This window comes from Crocuta crocuta, unplaced genomic scaffold, assembly GCF_008692635.1.
Source record: "Crocuta crocuta isolate KB4526 unplaced genomic scaffold, BGI_CrCroc_1.0 scaffold42, whole genome shotgun sequence".
Classification (NCBI taxonomy): Eukaryota; Metazoa; Chordata; class Mammalia; order Carnivora; family Hyaenidae; genus Crocuta; species Crocuta crocuta.
This window is the reverse complement of record NW_027528744.1, coordinates 1269534-1297532: the sequence shown is the minus strand read 5'-3', so window position 1 is coordinate 1297532 and position 27999 is coordinate 1269534. Positions and strand designations below refer to the sequence as shown.

At 35.6% G+C, this 27999-nt stretch overlaps 1 long non-coding RNA gene and 1 pseudogene across 6 annotated transcripts in view; both read right to left on the bottom strand.

Moving 5' to 3' along the window:
- LOC144224378 (uncharacterized) overlaps positions 1-27999 on the bottom strand; it is a 134157-nt gene that overhangs the window by 82833 nt on the left and 23325 nt on the right. For 4 of the 6 annotated variants that reach the window (XR_013333032.1, XR_013333035.1, XR_013333031.1 and 1 more), the window contains exons 5-6: positions 23246-23298; positions 22060-22216 (exon numbers count right to left, since the gene is read on the bottom strand). The exons of 1 other annotated variant lie outside the window; for it this stretch is intronic. This is a non-coding gene — a long non-coding RNA (uncharacterized LOC144224378). The remainder of the gene's footprint in view (positions 1-22059; positions 22217-23245; positions 23299-27999) is intronic. One more of the 6 variants, XR_013333036.1, reaches the window with a different exon arrangement.
- LOC144224377 (ATP synthase peripheral stalk subunit d, mitochondrial pseudogene) lies at positions 26551-27161 on the bottom strand (annotated as a pseudogene).

Here is a 27999-nt window from a genome sequence, read left to right as displayed (position 1 = left end):
ATTACAGGCATAAAATGACCTCTAAAAATTGGGCTCATGATAATAGGAGTTCTGCAAAATTTCATTTATGATAAACATTAGTAACGGGATACAGAATTAGTAATAAACAGACCTAGTGTCTCTAGACGTGAGATTGTGTGGAAACAGTAGAAAGATCACTGAACTGTTCTTTTCCAATGTTGCTAAACTGATGACAACACAACTGATAACATAGAATACTGTAATCTTGGCTTTGTATTTGTATGGTAACTTATAGTTCAAAACATTTTCACTTAAATGATTTCATTCAATCTCCCAATAACCCTCCAAACCCCATTTTAGAGATGAGACATAAGAGACTAAAAAGACAAGGACTTTCCAGGGATCACATAATTCCAGAAATGGAATATGAACCCAGCTCTTTTCATTCTAAGACAATACATTTGCCATCATCTCTACTTGAGTTTCTTCATCCTTAAAATGGGAACTATTATATATATGACACGGTTTTTCATTTACTCCTTGTATATTTAGTGAATACATGACAGGCAAGATTAAATGATATGCATGTTGAAAGTACTTTGGGTACTCTATGAAAACAAAAACAAAACATCCACACAAAAATATAGGGGACTAGCAGTAAAGAAATTGGCCTCGGCCTAATGGGGATCAATGTCAAAGCTGACAATTTAACCCACATCATGCTTCTTCAGGCCTCCTACAATATGTATCTGTGAAATCATCATGGTACAGGCTGGTGCAGGAATCTATTAAAATAGATTTAAAGTAGATTAAAATGGTCTATTAAAACTATTACAATTTTTAAATTAAACAAGCAAAAAACACTAGTTAAGTGATCTTTTTCTAAGGGATTAGGATCTAAAGTGAGCACATAAAAGTTTGCAAGTGGTCAAAAGCCTTTTGCACAATGCACACTGAAGAACACATACTTCCTCTTATAGCCAGTTATCTATTTTCCTTAGTTGAATACCAGATAATCAAGCTGGCTTGCATTTTTATTGTATTAAACATATATATGCGTATATATATCTGTATATGTACATGTATGTGTGTATATATACATATGTCTTCATCAATACAAGTGTATTCATGTACATGTACGTGCGTGCACACACACACACACATACACACACACACACACACACACACACGTGTTTAAACCCTAGGAACACACGCAGCCTAGCACATATAAAGGAGTTGAAATCAACAGGAACAGAAAATTTACATCTCATATCACTCCTATCACAGACTCACTGAATGAAATAAATTAATTTCTCTCTTTGGCCAAATATGTACATATGTATTTAGGTAAGTCCACAATGTAAGTCATTAAAATAGAAATTTGAATGCATACACTCATGCTGATATTCACATGTGGAAATAAAAATAAACTCAAAAAAACTGCTCATACTTTATGATGCTGAGAGGATACTCATTTCTATTTTGACACTGTATATTTTGGTAATAACTTACTTGTTAGCCTACTTATCAGACCCATTAAACGATATGAAAGTATACATAAATGTATATTAAAATTTTCAAAGGAAGACCCTCTAAAACAATGTTTTCTGTTTAGACATGCAACTTAGAGCCCCATTTCTGTTGCCATTGTCCGATAATTCTTAATGATAGACATAAAGGAAAATATCCAACTTGATTACAAGAAATGTATGATCTTTTTATAGAAAAGTACTCTACAACAACTGCTACTAAATACTTTGTTCAATAGAACACTTAAAATACAATACACTATTTGAAAAATTAGAATAACATTTAAGAAGTCTAGACTAAGAATCGCAAGATTATTCATCAGTGATGACTACATACAAACTGACATTTCTCCTAGATAAGGTTTATAAAAACCCTCTCTATTTATAGAAAGAAAAATTGAGCATTATTGTATCTAGTCTTAAGAATCATAGGGTTTTTAAGAGACAAATTCACATTCACTATTATTTATAGTAATACAGAGATCCTATTAAACTCATGTGAATCACACAGAAAAAATGGGGTTTCTCTTTTTAAAATGAACAGGGAAATATATAAAAATATATATAAAATATATACTATAATATAAAATACATTAAATATATTAAAATTATATATATAACACTTTGTATATCCTCAAAAAATACAAGGTGTTCAAAATTTTAGTTTTTAGTTGTTCATTTCTGCATAGTTTAAAATTGGATATGGATTTTTTTTGTTAGTCTCCACTTTTTTAATGAACACTTCCATATTTTCTGTCTCTAGAAGTAATGTCAAATTCACTAAAAAAAAGTTGTCAAATCCACAATCTCATTTTCAAATATTTACCATATTCAATAATATCCAAAGGGAAGTTCCTAAACAAGTAGACTAATCACTGAAATTTCAATAAGACTAAACAAAATATAATTCTATTGCATTTATATTCTTTTTATCCAACAAGAAGAAATGTATCAGTTTATTCTGCTTAGAATGCCTAAATCTAAGTTAGAATTATTTAATCTAGGACCAGAATCTCATCCTATGAACTTCAAGAAAATTTTCAAGAGTAACAAAGCCCATTCTTTTTCTTCCTTAGTTTATTGTCAAGTCCGTTTANGTATCTTTGTGTGGTTTTAATTTGTATTTCCCTGATGAGGAGGGATACTGAGCATAGTTTCATGTGTCAACACTGCCCATTCTTAAGTGAATTTCCACCAGATGTGTTCATGGAGATTTTGATGAACACAAATAAGTTCTCATATTCCATCAAAAACAAAGAAAATTGTTTAAATGAGAAAAATGTAAATGATGGTCATAACCAAAACACCAGATTAATATAGTGCTCTCCTGTTGTAAAGTAAAGCTTCTAAATATTCCTAGTCTAAAAGAAAATAAAGTTGTGATTTTTATAATTCTTTGGCAAAAATAAAAATGTCAAGTACAAAATCAAGCATCTGGAAATGTGACAATACTTCATCAATAAACAGAAGAGATATTAATACTTATAAATGTTTTACAATTATATCCTCTAAATACCCAAGAGGAATATTCCAGTAGTATGAAGTTCTGATGTTCTGTACTTTATGAATTTAAGGAGTGAAGATAGAACTAATTCTATCTCTTTACAAAAATGAATAGCATGAAGGACAATTATTTCTGGCTTAGTACTACTCAAAATAGAATATGGGTAATAAAGGAAAAGAAAATTATATGTATGTATTCATGTGTATGTGCATATGTGTGTATATATACTATGTATAGTCTTGAATATATGTTGGCTAGCCTGTATTAGTAATAATTAAAATTACTTCTCACATAATGCAAATAACAGTTGATAAATGTACTGTTATTACTGCTGGAGAAATACAAAAGAAATAAAATTTCTTAAAGCAATCCTATATTAAAGGTAGGAGGCTTACCAAAGTTTACTGGAAAATAAATGATGCTGAAAAGTACCAAATGCCAATACATATGCACTAGAAGAAAGATGAAGACATCAAGAAGTTTAAAAAAATCCCCTGCTCACGCTGTCTCTCTCTCTCTCTCTCTCCTAGAAATAAATAAAACATTAAAAAAAAAAATGGGGCGCCTGGGTGGCTTAGTCAGTTAAGCGTCCGACTTTTGCTTAGGTCATGATCTCGCAGTTCGTGGGTTCGAGCCCCGCGTCGGGCTCTGTGCTGACTGCCAGCTCAGAGCCTGGAGCCTATTTCAGAGTCTGTGACTCCCTCTCTCTCTGACCCTCCCCTGCTCACGCTGTCTCTCTCTCTCTCCTAGAAATAAATAAAACATTAAAAAAAAAAAGTTAAAAAAATTAACACTTATCACTCACTCAGTAAAACTTAGCTTATAGAAAAAGTGAAGAATTTAGCAATTATCTTAACTGACACAAATATTGTACCAAAAAAATACTTAGAATCTTTTTATTCCTTTGATAGTTTATTTACTTCAAAGTACCTACAATTGTCCACTTCTCTTTTCCTGGGGAATCAAGGCCAAAGTGATCACAGGTGAATATCTAATCAAATGATAACTCATTTTTAATAAGAAATTAATTCATGTTATAGAAATGTTGAGGATCCAGGAATCCTAGCTCTGAATTTAAAAATACTACATTATATTAAAATTCTAACTTCACTTTTATTCATATAGATCTGTTAATTTAAAATATAAACAATAAATTGTGGTAGAAATGGGGAAATTATTTTCATTATTTTATACCAATATTCACAAATTTCATATTTAGTGAAAGAGTAGGTAAACTCTGTAGTAAGCTTTGAAGTCTACGAAGTTCTTTTACATAAACTGACTTATTATGTCCTTACATTAGTCTTATATCCATTTCACAAATTAAAAACTGTGCCTCAAACATGTTAAATGATTTACCCAAAAATAAGTCACAGAACTCAAGACTGACAAAATGACATTCTGACATATTCCAACTTTTTTTTTTTTAATGTTACTAACCATGCTCACGATGCTTTATGGTAGATCTTAGGCATTATACATCTTCTATCTGAAAGTTCACCTCTATTTCTCCCACTTGGCAAGCCTTGGTCATTCATTATATGAGTCTGAAGTTGGGTGTTGTTGTTTTTTTATTCCACATATATGTGGTACCCTGCAGTATTGGTCTTTCTTTGTCTGGCTTATTTCACATAGCATAATGCCGTGAAGGTCCACATTGTTGCAAATGGCAGGATTTCCTGATTTCTCATGACTGAATAGTATTCCATTGTGTGTGCATATGTCTACTGATGGACACACACGCGCGCAAAATAAAAAAGCTGTGCTATAGAAGAAATTACCAAGACAGAGCTAAAAGCAAGCTAAAAGCAACTGTGTATCATGTAGATGATTTCCTTACTTTAAATTTTATATTGAAATTTGCTTCTGGTCCAAGACAGCAAGATAGGAGGATCATGAACTCATCAACTTCTAGGACTCAGCGAATCTACAACTATATATAAGGAATGCACTTCAAAGGAAATCCAAAAACTAGTTGAGTGACAAGTACACATTAAGCAAACAAGAAAATACCCACATGGGAACAGGTCTTGGCACCTTCAACTATTTCAAACAATAAAAAACAAAGAAGGTGAAATGAAGAATCATATAGATTTGAGAGACAACCAAAAGCTTGGGCCAGGCTGAATGGTAAGGTTCACTTCCTACACAAGACCACTCTATCAAGACTGGAAGAGGGTTGTTTTATTAAATGTTGCAAACCAATACAGAAAGTCACAGAAAGTGAAGAAAAAGGAATATGTTCCAAATGAAGGAATAAGATAAAACTCCCCCAAAAAAGTTTAATGAAACAGAGGTAAGTGATCTATCCAAGAAAGATTTGATAATATGGTCATAAAGATCCTCACCAAGTCCCAAAAATAATTCATGAACAAAATGAGAATTTCAACAAAAAAAAACTTAGAAAATATAAGAAAGTATTAAGCACATTATCACAAAGCTGAAAAATACAGTAACTAAACTGAAAAATTCAATACAGGGGTCAACACCAAACTAGATGAAGTAGAAGAGTCAGTGAACTCAAATGGTGCCTGGGTGGCTCAGTCAGTCAAGCATCTCACTCTTGGGGTGCCTGGGTGGTTCAGTCAGTTAAGTGTCCGACTTCAGCTCAGGTCATGATCTCAAGGTTCATGGGTTCAAGCCCTGCATCAGGCTCTGTGCTGACAGCTAGCTCAGAACCTGGAGTCTATTTTCAGATTCTGTGTCTCCCTCTCTCTCTGACCCTCCCCTGCTCATGCTGTCTCTCTATCTCTCAAAATTAAATAAAAAACATTTTAATTTTTTTTTAAAAAGCATCCTACTCTTGATCTTGGAGCAGGTCATAATCACAGCTTGTGAGATCAAGCTCTGCGTGGGGCTCTGTGCTGAGTGCGGAGCCTGCCCTCTCCCCCAAACACGTGCTCGCACACTCTCTCTTTTTCTCTCTCTCTCTCAAAATAAATAAATGAACATTTAAAAAAACGAATCTGTGAACTCAAAGATGTGGCATTCAAATTCATCCAAAGTAAAAAAGAGGAGCAAAAGGAAAACAGAATGAAAAAGATTAAGGTAGCTTAAGGGACCTAACACCATCAAGCAGGCCAAATATACTAACTAACTTTACACCCCAAAAAACTAGAAGAAGAACAAAAAACTAAGTCCAAAATTAGGAGAAAGAAGGAAATAACAAAAAGCAGAGAGGAACTAAATGAAATAGAGACTGAAAGTAAAAAGATCAGTGAAACCAAGAGCTAATTTCTTGAAAAGATATGCAAAATAGACCTTTAGTTAGAAAAAAAGGAAGAAAAAAGAGTGAGGACTCAAACAAATAAAATTAGAATGAAGGAAGAAACATTACACCTCATACTACAAAAATACAAAAGATCATGAGACTAATATAAATAATTGTATGTCAACAAATTGGAAAACCTAGAAAAAAATGAATAAACTTCTAGAAACATACAGCTGACAAGAATGAATCACAAAGGAACAGAAAATCTGAACAGACCAATTACTAATTAGGAGATTGATTCAGTAATCAAAAACAATAACAAATAAAAGTCCAGAACCAGAGACCATCACTGGTGAATTCTGTTTTTAAAAACATTTCCAAACTCATTTTATAAAGCCATTATTACCCTACTAAGGAAATGTATACAAAGACATTACAAGAAAAATAATTATAAGAAAATAAAATTATAGCCAACATCCTTTATGAACACAAATGCAAAAATCCTCAACAAAATGCCAGTAAATCAATTTTTTTTTAATTTTAGAAAGAGAGAACATGAGCAGGGGAAAGGGGCACAGTAGGAGGGAGAGAATCTTAAGCAGGCTCCACACTCAGCACTCAGCACAGAGCCCAACATGAGGCTCGATACCATGATGTGAGCCAAAATCAAGAGTTGGATGCTCAACTGACTGAGCCACCCAAGCACCCGAAACTACTAGTAAATGAAATTTAACAATGCATTAAAAGTCTCATACAACATGATCAACTGTGATTTATTCCAGGAATGCAAGGTTGATTCAACATGTGCAAAGCAATCAATGTGATACACAACATTGACAAAATGAAGGATAAAAATCATATGATCATCTCAATATATGCAAAAACAGCATCTGTAAAATTCAACATCCATTCATGATAAAAATTTTCGCAAACTGCAATGTAGAGGGTACATACCTCAACACAAGAAAAGCCACATATGACAACTCACAGATAACATTATATTCAATAGTGAAAAATGAAAAGCTTTTTCTCCAAGATCAGGAAAAAGATAAGGATGTCCACTATGCCACTTTTATTCACATTGTGCTGGAAGTCCTAGTCAGAGCAATTAGGCAAGATCAAGGGAGTGGGGAAAGGCATTCATATTGGGAAGGAAGAAGTAAAACTCTTTCCCTTTGTAGATGACATATTATATATAGAAAGCCCTAAATATTCCACCAAAAATCTGTTAGAATTAATCAACAAGTTCCATAAAGTCATAGGACACAAAATCAATATACAGAACTCAGTTGTGTTTCCATACACTAACTTTTTATATCAGAAAGACAAATTAAGAAAACAGCTACCTTCAATGAGAAAGAAAGAAATCTGGCCATTTGTAGCAACATGGATAGAACTCGAGGGTGTTATGCTAAGTGAAATAAGTCAGGCAGGGAAGGACGGATACCATATAATTTCACTCATATGTGGAACAAGAGAAACTTAACAGAGGACCATGGGGGAGGGGGAGGGGGAAATAGTTAAGGAAAAGGAGGGAGGCAAACCATAAGAGACTCTTAAATACTGAGAACAAACTAAGGGTTGATGGGGGTAAGGGAGAGGGGGAAATAGGTGATGGGCCTGGAGGAGGACACTTGTTGGGATGAGCACTGGCTGTTACATGGAAACCAAATTGGCAATAAACTGTAAAAAAGAAAACAGCCACCTTTACAACTACATCAAGAAGAATAAAATACCTAGGAATAAATTAACCAAGGAGGTGAAAGAACTATGCTCCATTAACTCTAAGACACTAACGAAAGAAAGTGAAGAAAACACAAATAAATGGAAAGATACTCTGTGTTCATGGATTAGAAGAATTACTGTTGTTAAAATATCCGTATTACTGAAAGCAATATACTGTTTCAATGCAATCACTTTCAAAATCCTAAGGTTATCTTTCAGAGATAGAATGAACAATCCTAAAATTTGTATATAGAACCACAGAAGACCCTGAATAGCCATAACAATCTTGAGAAAGAATGGAGCGCCTGGATGGCTAGGTCAGCTAAGTATCCAACTCTTGGTTTCGGCTCACGTCTTGGTCTCAGAGTTGTGGGGTTGAGTTCCTTGTCAGGCTTATGTGTAGCATGGAGTCTGCTTAAGATGCTCTCAGTCTCATAAACCGAGGGTTGCTGGAGGGAAGATGGGTGGGGGGATGGGCTAAATGGATGATGGGGATTAAGGAGGGCATGTCTTGGGATGAGCACTGGGTGTTATATGTAAGTGATAAATCACTAAATTCTACTAACCAATACTAAACTATATGTAATTAACTTGAATTTAAATAAAATCCGAGAAGAAAAAAAATGGCAGAGTCCTGAAGAGGCATTTTTCTAGAGACTGACAAATGTCCAGCAGGTACTGAAAAGGTACTCAACATCTCTAGTCACCAGGTAAACAGAAATCAAAACCACAATGGGATATCACCTCACACCTGTTGGAGAAGCTGTCATCAAAAAGAAAAGAGATAACAAGCATTAGCAAGGATATGGAATAAAGGAAACCCCTGTGCACTGTTGGTAGGAATGTAAATTGGTACAGCCACTACGGAGAACAGTATGGAGGTTCCTCAAAAAATTAAGAATAGAACTACCACATGATGTAGCAATCACACTTCGGGGTATACATCCAAAGGAAATGAAAACAGGATTTTGAAGAGATATCTACATTCCCATGTTCTTTGCAACATTATTCATAAAAGCCAAAGTATGAAAATGAACTAGTATCTATACTTTTTAAAATATCTATTTATTTTGAGAGAGGGAGAGAGAACTTGAGCAGGGAAAGGGCAGAGAGAGAGTAAGAGAGACAAAGAATCCCAAGCAGGCTCCACGCTGCCAGCACAGAGCCCAATGCAGGGCTCGACCCCACAGGCCATGAGATCGTGACCTGAGCTGAGATCAAGACTCAGACGCTTAACCGAATGAGCCACCCTGGCACCCTTAATATCTATACTTTTAATTTAGATCAGAGGACCTGCCTGATTTGGGTAAATTTAAATGGTCCTTTCATACCTGGGTCTTAAGGAAAGGTGTTTGTACCAAGAATATGAATCTCTGGTTCTACCAGGGATCAGCTGAGTCCTCTCCTTTAGGATTTAGTAAGGTCGTACTTGCTGGCCTCATCAGGAAGTCAGAGTTCTTCAGTCCTAGAAAGAGTATTGGTCAGTTGCAACTTTAGTCTGGAGCTGGGGGAAACCTTAAAGATCAAGTGGTAGCCTTCATTTTATTTATTAAAAGAACAGATTCAAAAAGGCTCAGTGACTTGTCCGGGGTTACTTTTCTTAAGTTTAATTTTTTTAAAAAAGAAGCAAACATTTTTCAAATTTTCTTTGAAAACTCTTACATGGGAAAAAGAAGTAAAAATCTGCCCAAACTTTTAAATACATTCTTTTAAAAGCTGCCATTTTCAAATTTGTCCAATATAGTCTGGTTGAAAGACAATAAAATAAAGGAAGATGAAGTTGCCATTCTGTTTCATAAAAAAAGAACAGAGAGGAGAAATCTGTTTGTCAACATATATAATACTTCATGCTGCAGCAGTATTCCTAATATCAATAAATTTAAGGAAAATAAAATAATGGCAAATGCATTCCAAACTTCACAGAATTTTTAGAGCTTTCTGGAGAAAGCAGATAAAGACAAGTCCACCTGTGAATTATGATATTCTCAGAAAACTGTTTAAAAGATAAATGGTCTTGTTCTATTTTTCTACAAAGAAAAAAGAAATCAGACTTTGTGAAACACACTGGAAAGTCCCATCCTTCCCTTGCCTATCCTCATTAGTACAACAAGATAACGAAAGCCAGGTTATCACTGTTTATGATACAAACTGCATGCTTTGGTTTCCACTAGGAATAACTCCAGATTTCCTAATAAAATGTTTTTGTATTTCCATTTATCTGGGTGATTTCTTTGTAACTGTCACCATCACACATGTTTATTGATAGTTAAAATGGTCTATGGCTTAAACTTTGTGTTTGAGAATGATTGTTTTTGCCATCTTTTCATTGTCCCTTACCCCACTTTTTTTATATGTTAAGAACATCCAGTGCCAGGGTGCCTGGATGGCTCAGGCGGAAGAGCATGCTACTCTTGATCTCTAGGTCATGAGTTCAAGCCCTATGTTGGGTGCAGAAATTACTTAAAATGAATAAATTACTTTTTTTTTAAATATCTACTGCCTACATCTTCATTAACTTTGTCAACAGACCCAAAAATGAAAATATATCAATATTGACCAAGGCAGAACTTGTAATCCTGAAGTAGTATATAAATACAAAAAAACAAACTAGTAATGAAGACAAGTATGATAGCCAAAAAAACTGAAGACGGCTCTTCTAGCCAAGCTTTAATGCCAGAGAAAGTAACATTCACTTTGGTTTTTGTATTCCTGGAATGCATTCTTCCTCTGAGGAAGAATAACAACAGTGATAAACCTAAAGCTAAAACAAGACAAAAAAATTTTGAGGACGACTAATTATATCTTTTTTCTTCATAATACAGAGCAAATCTTAACTCTCAACAGCGTAACATATAACAGAAAAAGATCTCATTAATTAAAATATCTCACTAGTATTTAAAGACTGCCTCTGGTGGCTTAGGTGAAACAGATATATAGTACCTTTTTAAAATACCTATAATTGCCCCCAAGATTTTCTGCAAGTATTTTCAATCTTTGTTAGTTTGATATACTTACTCTCTTTCTAAAATACAATTTGTAATTAATTTTGCAAGCATTTATTATAACACATACAATGTGTGGACCTCTGTCCCTAAAAAGAAAATTCTAAACTTATTTTATATAAAATATGAATTTATTTGGTTGTCTCATTTATATACTTAGCTTCTATAAAATCCCTTGCACTTTCATAAACTTCAGACAGCAGGACACACACAGAAGAGTGAGAAAAAGAGAAGAGGATTTTGTAATAGAATCCTGCCTGAGCCAACTCTCAGTAGTCTTTTGGCAAAAGGCCTGTGTGAACTATATCCAAAACCTCAGTCTAAGGCAGCCAAAGGTTTAACAAAAAAATAGGCCCAAAATGGCTTATTACCTTTCACACTTGACCTTCTATCCAGTTGCCTCATACTTTGTGAACTTAAAATCTTGTGAGAGAATGCTTAGCCATCCTGTTTACAAACACAGCCTATTTATTCCACAGGAACAGTTTGGCAGGACATATCCAGGTCAACTGACCTTGAGTTGTCACAGAAACCCTGGGCCTCAGACTCTTCCTACAATAAAGCCCAACTGCAGCATTGTGACCAGCAGAAATCAGTGCTGGACTGTGTAACAATCATTAATTATTCAGTTCACTTTCATGTTGTATACTTCAAAGTATTAACATGCAAAATGTGAAAGCAATCATACATAAACTAGAAGTGGTATAAATCAGGCCTACATGGAAAAGAGAAAAAGCATAAATTCCTAACCTGAATATTAGAAGTAATTCTCAACTATTACACTGCAAAATTTGAAAAGCACACAAGAAAAATCACACAATCTTTTAGTTATTTATGTGTTTTCAAAATTCCAGTCTTTCTTAGTCAGGCTTTGCCTTAGTTTAAGCATTTATCTGAGGAAATTATTTGATTAAATCAATTATCTCCAGAGGCAGTCCAAGATGGTAGCACAGAAGATCCTGAACTCACCTCCTCCACAGACACACCAAATTTACAGCTACATTTGAAACAATTCCCTCTGAAAAAGACCCAAAAAGTAGCTTTACAGCTCCTTCAAAACAAATGGTAAAAGAGCCACATCAAGATGGTTAAGAAAGGTAGAGACACAGTCTCACCAAAAACCCCACCACCAAGTTGGCAAACCCAGAATCGGGTCAGGTCTCAAAAATCCCAAGCTTCTCCCTGAGGAGTAAGGGGTTCATCATTCTTCATATAAGGTACCCCAATCCTTGAGCTTAGAAAAGAGAGACGAACCCCCAAAATGTGTGGCTTTGAAAACCAACAGGGCTCTGGGATGCCTGGGTGGCTCAGTCGGGTGAGTGTCCGACTTCGACTCAGGTCATGATCTCACAGCTCATGGGTTTGAGCCCCGCACTGGGCTCTGTGCTGACAGCTAGCTCAGAGCCTGGAGCCTGCTTTGGATTCTGTGTCTCCCTCTCTCTCTGACCCTTCCCTGCTCACGCTGTGTCTATCTCTTTCTCTCAAAATAAATAGTTAAAAAAAAAAAAAAAAGGAAAGAAAACCAACAAGGCTCATATCTGGAAGACCCAAAGAATGTAGGGAACTGAGATTCTGCTCTAAAAGTGCTTACGGACAGACTTACTCCCTGTAGTGACCAGTAAAAAAGCAGCAATTTGAAGTGTCTCGATTCTATGTGAAGGAGATTCATTTGCTAATCGTAGTGTCTGCCAGAAGGGCAGACGCCTGTTAGACTATCTCCAGGGACAAAGGTGCTACAAATCATGGCTTTTGTGCTCTCTAACTTGCTAATGCCAGTGAGCAAATCCGAGCCCAGTGCTTTCCTGCTGCTCTGGAAAAGCCAGCAGGTGCATGTTGGCCCTACATTCTCCCGATGCCCCCACTAAAGCCAGCAAGCAAAGGCAGTACACACAGGAGACACTCTGTGATCACCTGGCTCTGTGGCCACTTGGGGGGAAAGGGGATGGGTTCCATTTCTAGACTCCATGAGACTGAAAGAATCAGAGAGAGTTCTTGGCAGGCTGCCACCCTCAAGGGTACTGCATAGTCACAAAATGAAACACCCTGGTCCTCCTGTGAAAAAGACCTATTTACTTTCCTTGGAGCTTCAGCCTGAGGGGCAGATTTTAGGTCTACCACATATTCAGAGGCTACAGAGCCACTTAGGGAACATATGCAGGGAGATGTCATCTTCATGCTCTCCCTCAGCCTCAATATAATTCCACAGTACCTCCAAAAAGGAGGTTACATATTCGTCTGAAGCCCTGATTTTTGGAACTGTCACCCAGAGGTCACCTCCAGATCACCTTATCTGGAACCCAGCAAGGTTTAACTTCCACAGGGCTGTATATGTCATCAGACTTTAAAAGCTACTGCCTGGGGGTGTGGTTTCCAATCAGCCTGAAAATAGGTGCTGACTGAAATCCTCCCTGTGGAACACTGACAGGTCTTGACACACCTAGACCTATCAAGTATAAATCAGGATGCTTAGACAATCACAAAGGTTTGAAAGACAACCAAGTTGGGGCACCTGGGTGGCTCAGTCAATTAACTGTCCGACTTCAGCTCAGGTCATGACCTCACAGTTTGTGGGTTCGAGCCCCACATTGGGCTATGTGCTGACAGCCAGCTCAGAGCCTGGAGGCTGTCTTCAGATTTTGTACGTATCTCCCTCTCTCTCTGACCCTCCCCTGTTCACGCTGTCTCTCTTGCTCTCTCAAAAATAAATAAAACACTTTAAAAAATTTTTTAAAAAACAAAGACAACCAAATGTACCTTCCAGACTGAGAGAGGTACTATTTTGCCTAATACATAGAAACAAACCCAGAGTGTTTCCCAGAGGAAACAAAGGAATACCTACCAAATGAAAGACCAAGATAAAACTTCATTTAAAAAAAGAGAAAGAAACCTTAATGTAACAGCGATAAGTAACATACCTGATAAAGCATTCAAAGTAATAGTCACAAAGATGCTCAACTAATTTGGAAGAAGAGTGAATGAACACAGAACTGCAACAAAGAAACACAAAATACACAAAAATGCCAAAAAGAAGTCATAGAGATAAAGAACCAACTGAACCAAAGAATACACTAGAAGGGTTCAAAAGCCGACTAAATCAGAGCAAAAGAAATGAACACTGAGCTCATACACAGGCAGTGGAATTCACCCACACAAAGCAACAGAGGGAAAAAGAATTTTAAAAAGTGAAAGTACTTTAAGGGAACAACAGGACAACATCACATGAAATCACATTCACATTAAAGGAATCCTAGAAGGAGGGTAGAGAGAGAAAAGGGCAGAAAACTTAATTGATAAAATAATGGCTGAAAATTTCTGTAACCTTGAAAAAGAAACCAATATTCAATCTAGGGAGCCCAGAAAGTTCCAAATGAGAGGAACCCAAAAATATCCACACCAAGACATATCATAATTAAACTGTCAACAATTAAAGAGAGAGAATCTTGAAAGCAGCATGAGAAAACTTGTCACATTCAAGGAAACCCTCATAAAGACTATCAGCAAATTACTGAGAGAAACTTTGAAGACTAGAAAGGAGTGACATGATATATTCAAAGTGCTAAAAGGAAAAAAAAAGTATGCAGCCAAGAATACTTTACCCAGCAAGGTTTTCATTCAGAATACAAAAAAAGATTAGAGTATTCCAAACTTAAAAAAAAAAAGGGAAAAAAAGCTAAAAATAGGTCATCACAACTAAACCAGCCTTACAAGAAATGCTTCTTTAAGCTGGAAAGAAAGGGAATTAGTATTAAGAATATGAAAGTATGAATCTTGCTGGCATAAATATATAATAAAGGTAGCAGATTAATCACTGATAAAGCTAGTATGAATGTTAAAAGACAAAAGTAGTAAAAATAATTGTTAACTACAATGATAAGTTAAGGGATATACAAAATAAAGATCTAAAATGTTACATCAAAAACATAAAATGTGGGGTGAGATAAATGTAGACTTTTTAAAATTTTTTTTAAAGTTTATTATTTTGAGAGAGAGAGACCAGAGCACAAGCAGGAGGCAGGGGGCAGAGAGAGAGGAGACACAGAATCCCAACAGACTCGAGGCCCCGAGCTGTCAGCATGGAGCCTGATGCGGGGCTTGAACTCACAAGCTGTGATATCATAATCTGAGCCAAAGTCAGAGGCTCAACCCACTGAGCCACCCAGGCACTCCAAATGTAGACTTTTAAAATGCATTCAAGCCAAAGCTGCTATCAGTTTAAAATGGATTGCTATAAATATATAGGCTGTTATACATGAGCCTCATGTTAACCAAAAATCAAAACGTACAGTATATATACAAAGATGTCTAAGCAAAACACTAAAGAAAGTCATCAAACCACAAGCTAAGACAGCAAGAGAATAAGAAAGGAATAGAAAGGAACTAAAAAAAAAACAACCAAAAAAATAATTAATGAAATAGCAGTAAGCACATACCTATCAAAAATTATTTTAAATAGAAATGGACTAAAATCTCAAATCAAAAGACACAGAGTGCCTAAATGAACAAAAAACAAGACCAATCTATATGCTGCCTATAAATGTAAGGACACACAAAGACTCGAAGTGAAGGGATGGAAAAAGAAGTTCCACACAAACAGGAATGAAAAAAACAAGCTGGAATAGCTAAATCAGAAGAATAGACTTTAAAACAAAGAGTATAAAAAAGCAAAAAATAAGTATTTACATAATGATAAAACGGTCAATCCAACAAGAGGATATAACATTTGTAAATACTGATGCACCTAAAATAAGAGTACCTAAATATATAAAGCAAAAATTAACAGACCTAAAGGGACATATTGACAGCAATACAATGGTAATAGGGGACTTTATTACCCCACTTACATCAATGGATTGTTCATCCAGACAGAAAATAAGGAAATATCAAAACACTGGACCAGATGGACTTAATACATACAGAATATTCCACCCAAAAAACAGAAGACACATTCTCTTCAAGTGCAAATAAACCAGTCTGCAGGATAGATCATATGCTAGGCCACAAAATAAGGCTCAATAAATTTAAGAAGACTGGAATCATAATAAACATCTTCTCTGAACAAAATAGCATGAAACTAGAGATCAATTACAAGAAGAAAACTGGAAAAAACAAAAACACATGAACAGTAAACAACATGCTATTAAACAACTCATGGAAAGAGTTCTTTCTTTGTGGAAAGAGTCCACAAAGAAATCAAAGATGGGATTTAAAAACACCTCGAGACAGGGGCGCCTGGGTGGCTTAGTCGGTTAAGCGTCCGACTTTCGCTTAGGTCATGATCTCGCGGTTCGTGGGTTCGAGCCCCGCGTCGGGCTCTGTGCTGACTGCCAGCTCAGAGCCTGGAACCTGTTTCAGTCTGTGACTCCCTCTCTCTCTGACCCTCCCCTGCTCACGCTCTCTCTCTCTCTCTCCTAGAAATAAATAAAACATTAAAATAAAAAAATAAAAACACCTCGACACAAATTAAAAACCAAATACAAGTCAACAAAAATCTATGAGAAGCAGTAAAAGTAGTTCTAAGAGGGAAGTTCATAGCAATACAAGCCTACCTCAAGAAACAAGAAAAATCTCAAATAAACAATCTTTTACCTAAAGAAACTTGAAAAAGAAAAAATGAAGACCAAAGTTAGAAGAAAGGAAATAACAAGCATCAGAGACGAAATAAATGAAATAGAGACCAAGAAGACAATAGAAAAGATCAGCAAAATTAAAAGCTGNACCTCTGGAAAACTCACCAAAAAAAAAAAAAAAGATGACTCAAATAAATAAAATCATAAATGAAAGAGAAGTTACAATGATACCACAGAAATACAAAAGATCATAAGAGACTACTATGAATGGTATATGCCAACAAACTGGACAACTGAGAATATATAAATTTCTAGAAACGTACAACTTTCCAAGATTGAATGATTTAGCATCAGAAAATGTAAAACAGATCATTACTAATGAGATTGAATCAATAATCAAAGCTTCCCAAGAAACAAAAATCCAGAACCAGACAGCTTCACTGATGAATTCTAGGAAACATTAAAAGAATATTTAATATCTATCCTTTTCAAACTCTTCCAAAGAATTAAATAGGAGGGAACAATTCCAAGCTCATTTCACAAAGCCAGCAATATCCTGATAACAAAACCAGTTAAGGACACCATAAAAAAATCTGCTGGCTAAATACCTCTGATGAACACAGATGCAAAAATCTTCAATGAAATATTAACAAACCAGATTCAAAAATACATCAAAAGAATTGGGGCACCTGGGTGGCTTAGTTGGTTAAGCGTCCGACTTTCACTTAGGTCATGATCTCGCAGTTCATGGGTTCGAGCCCCGCGTCGGGCTCTGTGCTGACTGCCAGCTCAGAGCCTGAAGCCTGTTTCAGTCTGTGACTCCCTCTCTCTCTGACCCTCCCCTCCTCACGCTGTGTCTCTCTCTCTCTCCTAGAAATAAATAAAAACATTTAAAAAAAAATAAATCTTTAAAAAAAGAATAATACACTGTGATCAAGTGAGATTTATTCCAGGGATGCAAGGACAGTTCAACATCTTGCAAATGAATCAGCATGATACACCACATTAACAAATTAATGGATGAAAATCACCCGATCATCTCAACAGATGCAGAAAAAAAAAACATTTGATAAAAGTTAGCATCCATTTATTATTAAAAAAAAAAACTCAACAAAGTGAGTAAAGAGAAGCACCTGGGTGGCTCAGTTTGAGTGTGCAATTCTTGATTTCAGCTAAGGTCATGATCTCACAGTTCCTGAGATCAAACCCCATGCTGGGCTCTGCACTGACAGCAGGGAATCTGCTTGAGATTCTCTCTCTCCCCGCCCCTTTCTCTCTACCCCTGCCCTGCCTGCATGTACATTCGCTCAAAATAAATAAACTTTAAAAAAAGAGTGTAAAGTAAATGCATCTTAACATAATAAAGGCCTTATATTTAAAACACACATCAAATACTTTTCCTTCAAGAACAAGACAAGGATATACATTCTTCCCACTTTTATTCTAGATAGTACTGGAAACTTTAGCCCCAGCAATAAGGCAAAAACAACAAATAAAAAGCTTCCAAATTGAAAGGGAATAAGGGAAACTGTCCCAATTCATAGACAACATGATTTTACATGAAAATCCTAAATAGATTTTACAAAATCAACATATAAAAATCTGTTGCATACACTAACATGCCATCAGAAAAATAAATTAAGAAAACAATCACTTTACAATTACATTAAAAAGAATAAAATACCTAGAAATAAATTTAACCAAGGAGGTAAAAGACCTATACACTGAAAACTTTAAGATACTGAGAAAAGAATTTAAAGAAGACACAGATAAATGGAAAGATATTCATGCTCACGGCCTGGAAGAGCTAATACTGTTAAAATGTTCATATTACCCAAAACAATCTACAGACTCAATGCAATCTCTATCAAAATCCCAATGGTAAACAATCAATCAACAAACAATCCTAAAATCTGTATGAAACCATGAAAGACCTTGAATTTCAATGGCAATCAATCAATCAATAAACAGTGCTAAAATTCATGAAACTACAAAAGACTTCAAATAATCAAAGCAATCTGGAGAAAGAACAAAGCTGCAGGCATTATGTAACCTGATTTCAGACAATAGTATAAAGTTATGGGAATCAAAACATTGTGGTAAAAGCATGAATACAGACACATAGATGAACAGAACAAAATAAAGAACCCAGAAATATACCCACAAATATATGGTCTATTAATCTGCAACAAGGAAGCCAAAAATATACAAAGAGGAAAGGCTCTTCAGTAAACAGTGCTAGGAAAACTGGACAGCCACATGCAAAAGAAAAATGAAACTAGACAGCTACCTTACATCACTAACAAAAATTAAGATGAACGGGATTAAAGACTTAAATGTAAGGCCTGAAACCGTAAAACTCCCAGCCTACCAATACTGAAAATCTTTGGCCAAAAGTTAGCCTTTATGGGGATTTGTTCACCAGGTTCTCATTACCTTGAATGACTAGGAAAACTCAAGGTGTGGTTTTGGTTAAAATGGTCCTAAGGTTCTGGGGCACCTGGGTGGCTCAGTCAGTTAAGTGTCCAACTTTAGCTCAGGTCATGATCTCTTGGTTCATTAGTTTGAGCCCCATGTCGGGCTCTGTGCTGACATATCAGAGGCTGGAGCCTGCTTCAGGTTCTGTGTCTCTCTGCGTCTCTCCCACTCATACTCTGTCTCTCTTTCAAGAATAAACAAACATTTTTTTTAAATGGTCCTAGGTTCTTTGGCAAAAGTAAATGCAAATCTTCTCTACAGAAAAAGTAGCTTTATTCTAAGCCTCCAGGATTCTCCAAATAATCTTCAAGGGCAATGAGAAAGATAATCAAGTATACAAGGACACAAAACACCAAGGGAACAAAAGCCTATGTAAATAAAAAACAACTGCAAGAGACCCATTAAGACTTTAAATATTAGAATTATCAGATACAAATTATAAAACTATGCTTACTACATTTAAAAAAAATGAATGGCATACTTAAAAATACCTGCAGGTATAGGAAACTACAGAAGTGAAAAAGCAGATTAGGAAAAGATTCAAATGGAATTTCTAGAAATTAAAATGACTGTAGTTTGTAAGTTAACTATTTGCAAATCACCTCTCTGATAACAGATTAACAGCCAGAAAATATAAATAATACAACTTAACAGCATAAAAACAAATAACTTGGTTTAAAAATGGATAAAAGATCTGAATAGACATTTTTCCAAAGAAGACTTACAAATGGCTAACAGTTCTATAAAAATATTCATCACTAATTGTGAAAAGCAAATCAAAACCATAAAGAGATGTCATCTCATACCTGTTAGGATAGCTATTATCAAAAAGATGATAAAAGGGAATATATGTTGAAATATGAACTGATACTGGTATTATGGAATAAGTATGGAGGTTCCTTAAGAATCAAAACTAGAACTACAAATTTGGGATGCCTAGCTGGCTCAGTGAGTAGAGCATGTGACTCTGGACACTGGGGGGTAGAGTTTACAAGGAAAGAAAAGAAGAAAAGAAAACAAAGAAAGAAAAAAGAAAAAAAAAGACAGAAAGGAAGGAAGAAAGGAAAAAAGGAAGAGAGGAATGAAGAAAGGAAGAAGGAAGGAAGGAAGGAAGGAAGGCAGGCAGAAAGAAAGAAAATAGAAGTACTTCATGATCCAGCAATACTACATCTATGTATACATCCAAAGAAAATAAAATCATTATCTCAAAGAGATATCTACACCCCCATGTTTACTATAGCATTATTCACAGTAGCCAAGATATGGCAACTACCTAAGTGTCCATATGGATTTTTAAAAAGGAAATACTATTTAGCCACCAAAAAAAGGAAGGAGGGGCACTTGGGTGCTCAGTCAGTTCAGCATCCAACTCTTGATTTCAGCTCATGATCCAATGGTTCGTGAGCTCAAGCCCTGACAAACACTGTATTATCTCATTTTTATGTGTGGAATCTAAAAAGGTCAAACTCATAGGCTAGAAACTAGAACAATGGTTGTCAGGGTTAGGGGTGAGGGAAATGGGAAGATGTTGATCATAGGGTATGAACTTTCAGTTATAAATTCTGAAGATCTAATGTACAGCCTAACAGTTAATTTTACTGCATCATATACATGAGATTTGTAAAGACAGTAGACCTTAGGTGTTCTCAACCATACACACACAAACAAAAAAGGGAACTATATGCAGTGATAGATGTGTTAATTAACTTGACTGTGGTAATCACTTTGCAACATATATGTACGTTAAATCTTCATGTTGCACACTATAAAAGTAAATTTTTTGAAACCATGATTTTTCCAGGTTTTGAAACAAAAAAAAACACAAACAAAACCATGATTTGCCATTAAGAAGTTATTGTGATATACAATATACTTCAAAAAAGTTATTTAGAAGCTAATATGTATACACAAACACAAAGCCTGTCATTAGTGAGGCAAATATTCATAACTGAAACAACGGCCATAAATGATTAGTCATTATATTTTTGTACTATGAGCTAAATACTTGTGTCCCCTCAAAGTTCATATGTTTAAGTCCTAATCCCAATTTGATGGTATTTAGAGGTAGAGCCTTTGGAAGGTAATTAGGTCTTGGGAGTGAAACTCATGAATCGGTTTGGTGCCCTTACAAGAAAAGACATTAGAGAGATTATCTCTCTCCCCACCATGTGAGAATATAGCAAGTAGGTAGCCATCTGCAAATCAGGAACAAGAGCCTCACCAGACACTTAATTTGTCACCACCTTGATCCTGCACGTCCCACACTTCAGAACTGTGAGAAATAAATGTCATTTAAGTCACCCAGTATATGGGATTTGTTTTAGCAATCTCAACTGACCTGAACATCTTGAAAAAGCAGCAACTAATTACTTATAAGACCTAAGAGAGATACAAGTATATGAAATTGTGCTATGCTTTCTTACAGAGATACAGGTAAAAGACTATGCATAAAGCAATCCAAATGACGAAATGTTTGCCAAATCCTTTGGAAAAATGACAATTTCTATGCAACGAGGGTCAGTAAGACCATGCATGTGTTATGTAATACTATTAATGCATTAGTAGTATTTTTTTCTTTTTTAGTGGTGCATAAATGGTGCATCTTTCGATTGATGGTATTTTAGACTTATGAAAAAGAGTACCTGAAGAGATCAAAAAATTTTCCAGAACTGACCAAAGAAACCAATCCACATAAGCAAGAAACCAAAAGTTCTCAGGCAATATAAATAAAAGTATATCCACACTTAAAGACATCACATAAAACTATTTAAATCTAAAAGAAAAGAACAGGACCTTAAAAGCAACCACAGTGGCAGAAAAAAGGAAGTTACCTTCAAAAGAAGGTCAGATGCCAGGTTTATGAAGCAGAAAGTTAAATATTGTTACAATGACAATTCTCCCCAGATTGATTCGTATATTCAACACAATCCCTACCAGAACTGTGGCAGCTTTATGCAAGAAATTGGTAATGGTAATCCTAAAATTTATATAGAATTGCAAATTACATACAATTGCAAAATTTATATAGAATTTATACAGAATACCAAAACAACTTTGACAAAGAAAAACAAAGCTTGGGTACCTGGGTGGTTCAGTTGGTGGAGCGTCCAACTCTTGATATTGGCTCAGGCCATGATCCCAGGGTCATGGGATCAAGCCCCACACTCAGCTCCACCCTGAATGTGGAGCCTGCTTGAGATTGTCTTTCTCTCTTCCTCTTCCCCACTCATACTCCCTCTCTAAAATAAAATTAAATTTTAAAAAAGAAAGACAAGAAAAGCTAGACAACTTATACTTCCCAATTTCAAAACTTAATATAAAGTTACTTCAGTTGTTACCACCATGATGTGATACCCACAAAGGATAAACATGCAGAGGCGCCTGAGTGGCTCAGTTGGTTAAATGTCCAACTCAATTTTAGTTCATGTCATGATCTCATGGTTTGTGAGTTCAAGTCCCGCATTGGGTTCTGCACTAACATTGTGAAGCCTGCTTGGGATTCTCTCTCTCTCTCTCTCTCTCTCTCTCTCTCTCTTTCTCTCTCTGCCCCTCTCTGACTTGTGCATGTATACACACTTTCTCTCTCAAAATAAATAAATAAACTTAAAAAAATAGACATGTAGATCACTAGAATACAAAAATAAACTGAGTACAGAAATAAACATTTATATTAATGGTCAGCTGATTTTCAACAAAGGTATAAAGGAAAGTAACAGAGGGAAAGGATAGTCTTTTTAATGGATGGTACTAGGAAAACTGGATATTCATATAAAAGTTAACAGAAAATAAATCAGAAATTTAATTGTTAGTTTAAACTTTTTAAAGAAAACACAGGTGATTATCGTCAAAACCCTGGGTTAGGGAAAAATTTCTTAGATATAACAAAAAAATTTTGATAAAATAGATTTCACCAAAATTCAAGTCTTTTGTACTTCAAAAGAAAATTTAAGAAAACTAAAAGACAAGCAATAGAGTGGGAGAAAATATTGCAAAATTTATATCTTATAAAGAACTTATATACAAAATAGTCAAAGAATTCTTTGTATATAAGAAAGCAAACCATCCAATCTCAAAAATGAGTAAATTTTTCAAAAAAACATTTTACCAAATAATATATATGAATGGGTAATAAGCATATGAAAAGATATTCAATACCATTAGTCTGGTAAGTGCAAATTAAAACTATAATAAGAAGCAAGTTCACACCCACTAGGATGGTTATAATAATTTTTTTAATAGATGATAATAGGGGCACCTGGTTCACTCACCCAGTAGAGACTCTTGATCTTGGGGTCATGCGTTCAGTTGGGTGTAGAGATTACTTAAAAAAAATAGATGATAACAAATGTTGGCTAGAATATAGAGAAACAGGAATCCTTACATTTTGCAGGTGGGAATGCAAACACTTTAGACAACAGTTTGACAGTCTCTCATAAAAAGTTAGAAATAAAGTTGCCAAATGACTGGGCAATTCTACTCTTATTTACCCAAATGAAATGAAAACATATGCACACAAAGACTTACACATTATTCATATTCACAGTCAAAATCTGAAAAATGTTAAATGTCCATCAATTGATGAATAGACAAAATGTGATATATCTATATAGTGGAATATTATTCATCAATAGAAAGAACAAATTACTAATACATGCTTCAACATACATGAACCTCAAAAAAATATTATGCTAAGTGAACGAATGCCAACACAAGAGATCACATATTGTATGACTTGGTTTATATGAAATTTCCAGAAAAGGCAAATCTATAGAGACAGAAAATAGATGAGTGTTCTTTGGGGTCAAGTAGAAGGAATGGGGATTAACAGGTAATGGACATAAGGTTTCTTATTAGGATGACAGAAATGGTCTAAAACTAATCAATGATGATGGCTGAACAAAACTGAATTTTTAAAAATCACTGTAAAAAAAAAAGGGGGGGGGGACGCCTGGGTGGCTTCGTCGGTTAAGCGTACGACTTTCGCTTAGGTCATGATCTCACGGTTCGCGGGTTCGAGCCCTGCGTCGGGCTCTGTGCTGACTGCCAGCTCAGAGCCTGGAGCCTGTTTCGGTTTGTGACTCCCTCTCTCTCTGACCCTCCCCTGCTCACGCTGTCTCTCTCTCTCTCCTAGAAATAAATAAAACATTAAAAATAAATAAATAAATAAATAAAATAAAAATCACTGTATATTTGTAATAGGTGAATTACATGATACACAAAACATATCTTCAAAGCCACACACACACACACACACACACACACACACACACACACACATATGTGAAGGCCAGATCAATAATTGACAGCACAAAAACAACAGCAAAAAACAGAAAACAGTGGAATGAGATCTTAACATGATGACAAAAATGACTGCTAATCCTGAATTTTACACCTAGCAAAATATGGCTAAAGAACTAATAAAATAGGGGTACCTGGGTGGCTCAGTCAGTTAAGCAGCCAACTTCAGCTCAGGTCATGATCTCACACTCTGTGAGATTGATCTCTGCGTCAGGCTCTGTACTGACAGCTCAGAGCCTGGAGCCTGTTTCCAAATCTTTGTCTCCCTTTATCTCTGCCCCTCCCCTGCTTGCTCTCTGCCTCTCTCTCTCTTAAAAATAGACATTCAATAAACAATAATGAGGGGTGCCTGGGTGGCTGAGTCAGTTAAGCGTCCGACTTCAGCTCAAGTCATGATCTCACAGTCCATGGATTCAAGCCCTGCATCAGGCTCTGTGCTGACAGCTCAGAGCCTGGAGTCTGCTTTGGATTCTGTGTCTCCCTTTGTCTCTGCCCCGCCCCCTCAAAAATTAATATTAAAATTTTTTTAAATAAATAATAATGAAGAAATGCCCAAGAATAAACTACTAGTAGCAGAAACATATTCCATATAGAAGATCTAACATGGAAGAATTAACAGCAAATAAAGCAATAAATATGTATATGTATGTAAATATACAATATAAAAAATAGTAACAATAAAGTCTCAGGGGTTAAAAAATATACAAAGCACAATAACAATGCGTCAGGGGGAAGAAATGGGGTTAAAGAGTTGTAAATTTTTATATTATCCAAAAGGAGGTGAAAGGTACTAACTTTAGACTATGATAATTATGTTTATGGTTATTTCTAGAGTAACCAATAAATGAACAGAGTGTATAACTTCTAAATGACAAGGAAAATAGAAAAATTTTAAATTATCAGTTGTATTCTTTGGGGATATCCAGAGAAACACAACTAAAACCAACAGGATGGATATATATTGGTTCATGAAATTATAGATGCTGACAAGTTCCAAGCGCTGCAGTCAACAAGCTGGAGGCCCAAAAGAGCTGATGATGTAGTTCCAATTCAAATCCAAAGGCCTGAGAACCAGGTGAACCAATAGTATACTTCTTGTCTGAAAGCCAGCTGGCTTGAGACCCAGGAAAAGCTAAATGTTTCAGTTCTATACAGATCTTTAACAAGTTAGATGAGGCTCACCCATACTGGAAGGAAAATCTGCTTTACTCAGTCTACCAAGTCAAATGTTAATCTCATCCAGAAACACCCTCATGAACACACCCACAATTTTTTACCAAAGAATATTTGACCAAGTCTCTGATTACCATTCTGGCTCAGTGAAGGAGACAAATAAAATTAATTTATCATTATCAATCCAAAGAAAGCAAGAATGGAGAGAAAAACAGAAGGGACATGTCAAATAGAAAGTGTAAAGTAAGACAGCAAAGTCTACCATGTCAGTTAATACATTAAATGTAAATAAATTTAAATTCCCCTTAGATTCTGCTACATGTCTAAGAGGAAATATATTAATTCAATCCACTCATTTACCAGCATCTATTCTGTGTTATCTATGTTTAGGTACTTGGACACATCAATGAACAAAACAAAGCAATCAGATTACAAAATAATAAAGGGTTTACATTCACTTTTGCCTTTTTGTCTATCTAGAATATTTAAAAGACTGTGGTGATTTATAATGTAAGGATATTTTTATTTAACAGGTTAATTAAAACTAAAGGAACAACTCAGTAATTAAATGAACAAACATAGGGCATAATTACATGAGGTACGAGAGACGAGGAAATTCCTGAAAGTATTACATTAACCATGAGCTTATGGGCAGCCAAGACAAAAAGGGAAATGACATATTTTAATTAGTTGGCAAAATTACATACTCTATGGAAGACAGAAACTTTTATTAGCCCTCAATTACAATGAAAACTAACATGGATCCTTCCATTTTTGGGAATACATAAATATATAGGCCCCAAAAGATCCAGTATCCTTGCTAAGTTTCCTACAAAGACAAACTGAGTAGGATAGGAAAAAACTTCAGGGTTCAGATTCAAATAGAATCTGAATTAAGTCTGAATCCTGTTCCATCACTCACTGTCTGTACAACCATGGGCAAATTACTTAACCTCTCTGAACATAGGTTTCTTCATCTGTAAAACAGACCTATGATTGAAGGAATTAGAGAGAAGTTTCACAAAGTATGAAGTTTCATAAAGTAATTTTAAAAGAATTTTTATTATTGCTATGACACACAATCAATAAACATAAGGGCAATATAAACTGATACAGGCTAGAGTTTCTACTTCTAGATTCTAAGACAGGGTGCTTTATTTTTTTGTTACCATATAATTATTTTTAATGTCCAGCATTTATAATACAAGGGCCAGAGTTTTCTTCCCAACACAAGTTTACAAATGTTCAACTGGCTTGTGAGGCCAATAGGGATACTTCTTTTTATCTAATCTGTTTCCTGGGAAGACCTCATTCAAGTCCTCAATGGTCATCTGATCAAATGGAATTGTGTTCTTCACCTTCTCCAGCTCTTTTTCATATTCCTCAATCCTGGCCTTTGAGAGAGACAAAAACTCAGCACAGCTTTCCACATCTTCTTCTTCAGCATCCACCTGAATAATATATTTATCCTCTGGAACAGGAATCTTCAGGGCATTAAACTTCTTAAAATCGTCTACCTACCCAGCCTTCACCACACTGGCGTTATAGTAAGCCCAGTTGATAGCAGGTAGATTCTCAGGGAGAGGAGCCAACCTGGAGGTGGGGGTCTCATTCCAGGATTTCAGGAATTTAACAATGCCCTTCATGTCAGGTTATGATCTCCCCAAAAACTACCCAGTAAATGGCTTTTAAAGCAAGTTTTTGCCTACCCATCTTGAGATCCTTCACTGAACCCCAGCAGCCCACCAAGACATGATGCTTAAAAACAGTCAGTACTGTGGAACTGTATGAGGCTAGTTAGTAGCCTCCGACTTTGGCTCAGCATCCGACTTTGGCTCAGGTCATGATCTCACGGTTCATGAGTTTGAGCCCCACGTCAGGCTCTGCGCAGACAGCCAGCTCAGAGCCTGGAGCCTGCTTCAGATTCTGTGTCTCCCTCCCTCTCTGACCCTCCCCTGCTCACACTATCTCTCTCTCTCTCTCTCAGAAATGAATAAAACATTTTAAACAAATTTTTAAATAATAAAAAAAATAAATGGGTTTGAGTTAACAGCCACTTTTGTGTCTTTCCTAAGCATTGACAATATCAGTGTACATGACAGTAGAGTCCATTCGTGGTTTGGTCTGCTGTTCTTTTACAATACTAGCACATAGAGAACACTCAATTAATAATTCTTAATGAGCAAATGGCTATCGGCTATTATCTCTAGAATTGATAGTTTTCACTTCAAGGCAGTTGCCTATATGTTGTGTGGTGACAGTTTGATAGCTTGACCCTAGGCATTTTTGTGACTTGTGACATAAATATTTTTTTAAAAGGCCAAGTGTGATGATTAATTTTATATGTCAACTTGGTTATACTTTATGTAGTGCCCAATTATTTAACAAAACACTAATCTATGTGTTGCTGTGAAAGTATTCTGTGGATGTTGCTACTATCTACAATCAGTTGACTTTAAAGAACAGGCATTATCCTCAATAATGTGGGTGGGCCTCATCTGATAAGTTGAAGGTTTTAAGGAGAAAAATTGATGGTCCTGGACAAGAAGGT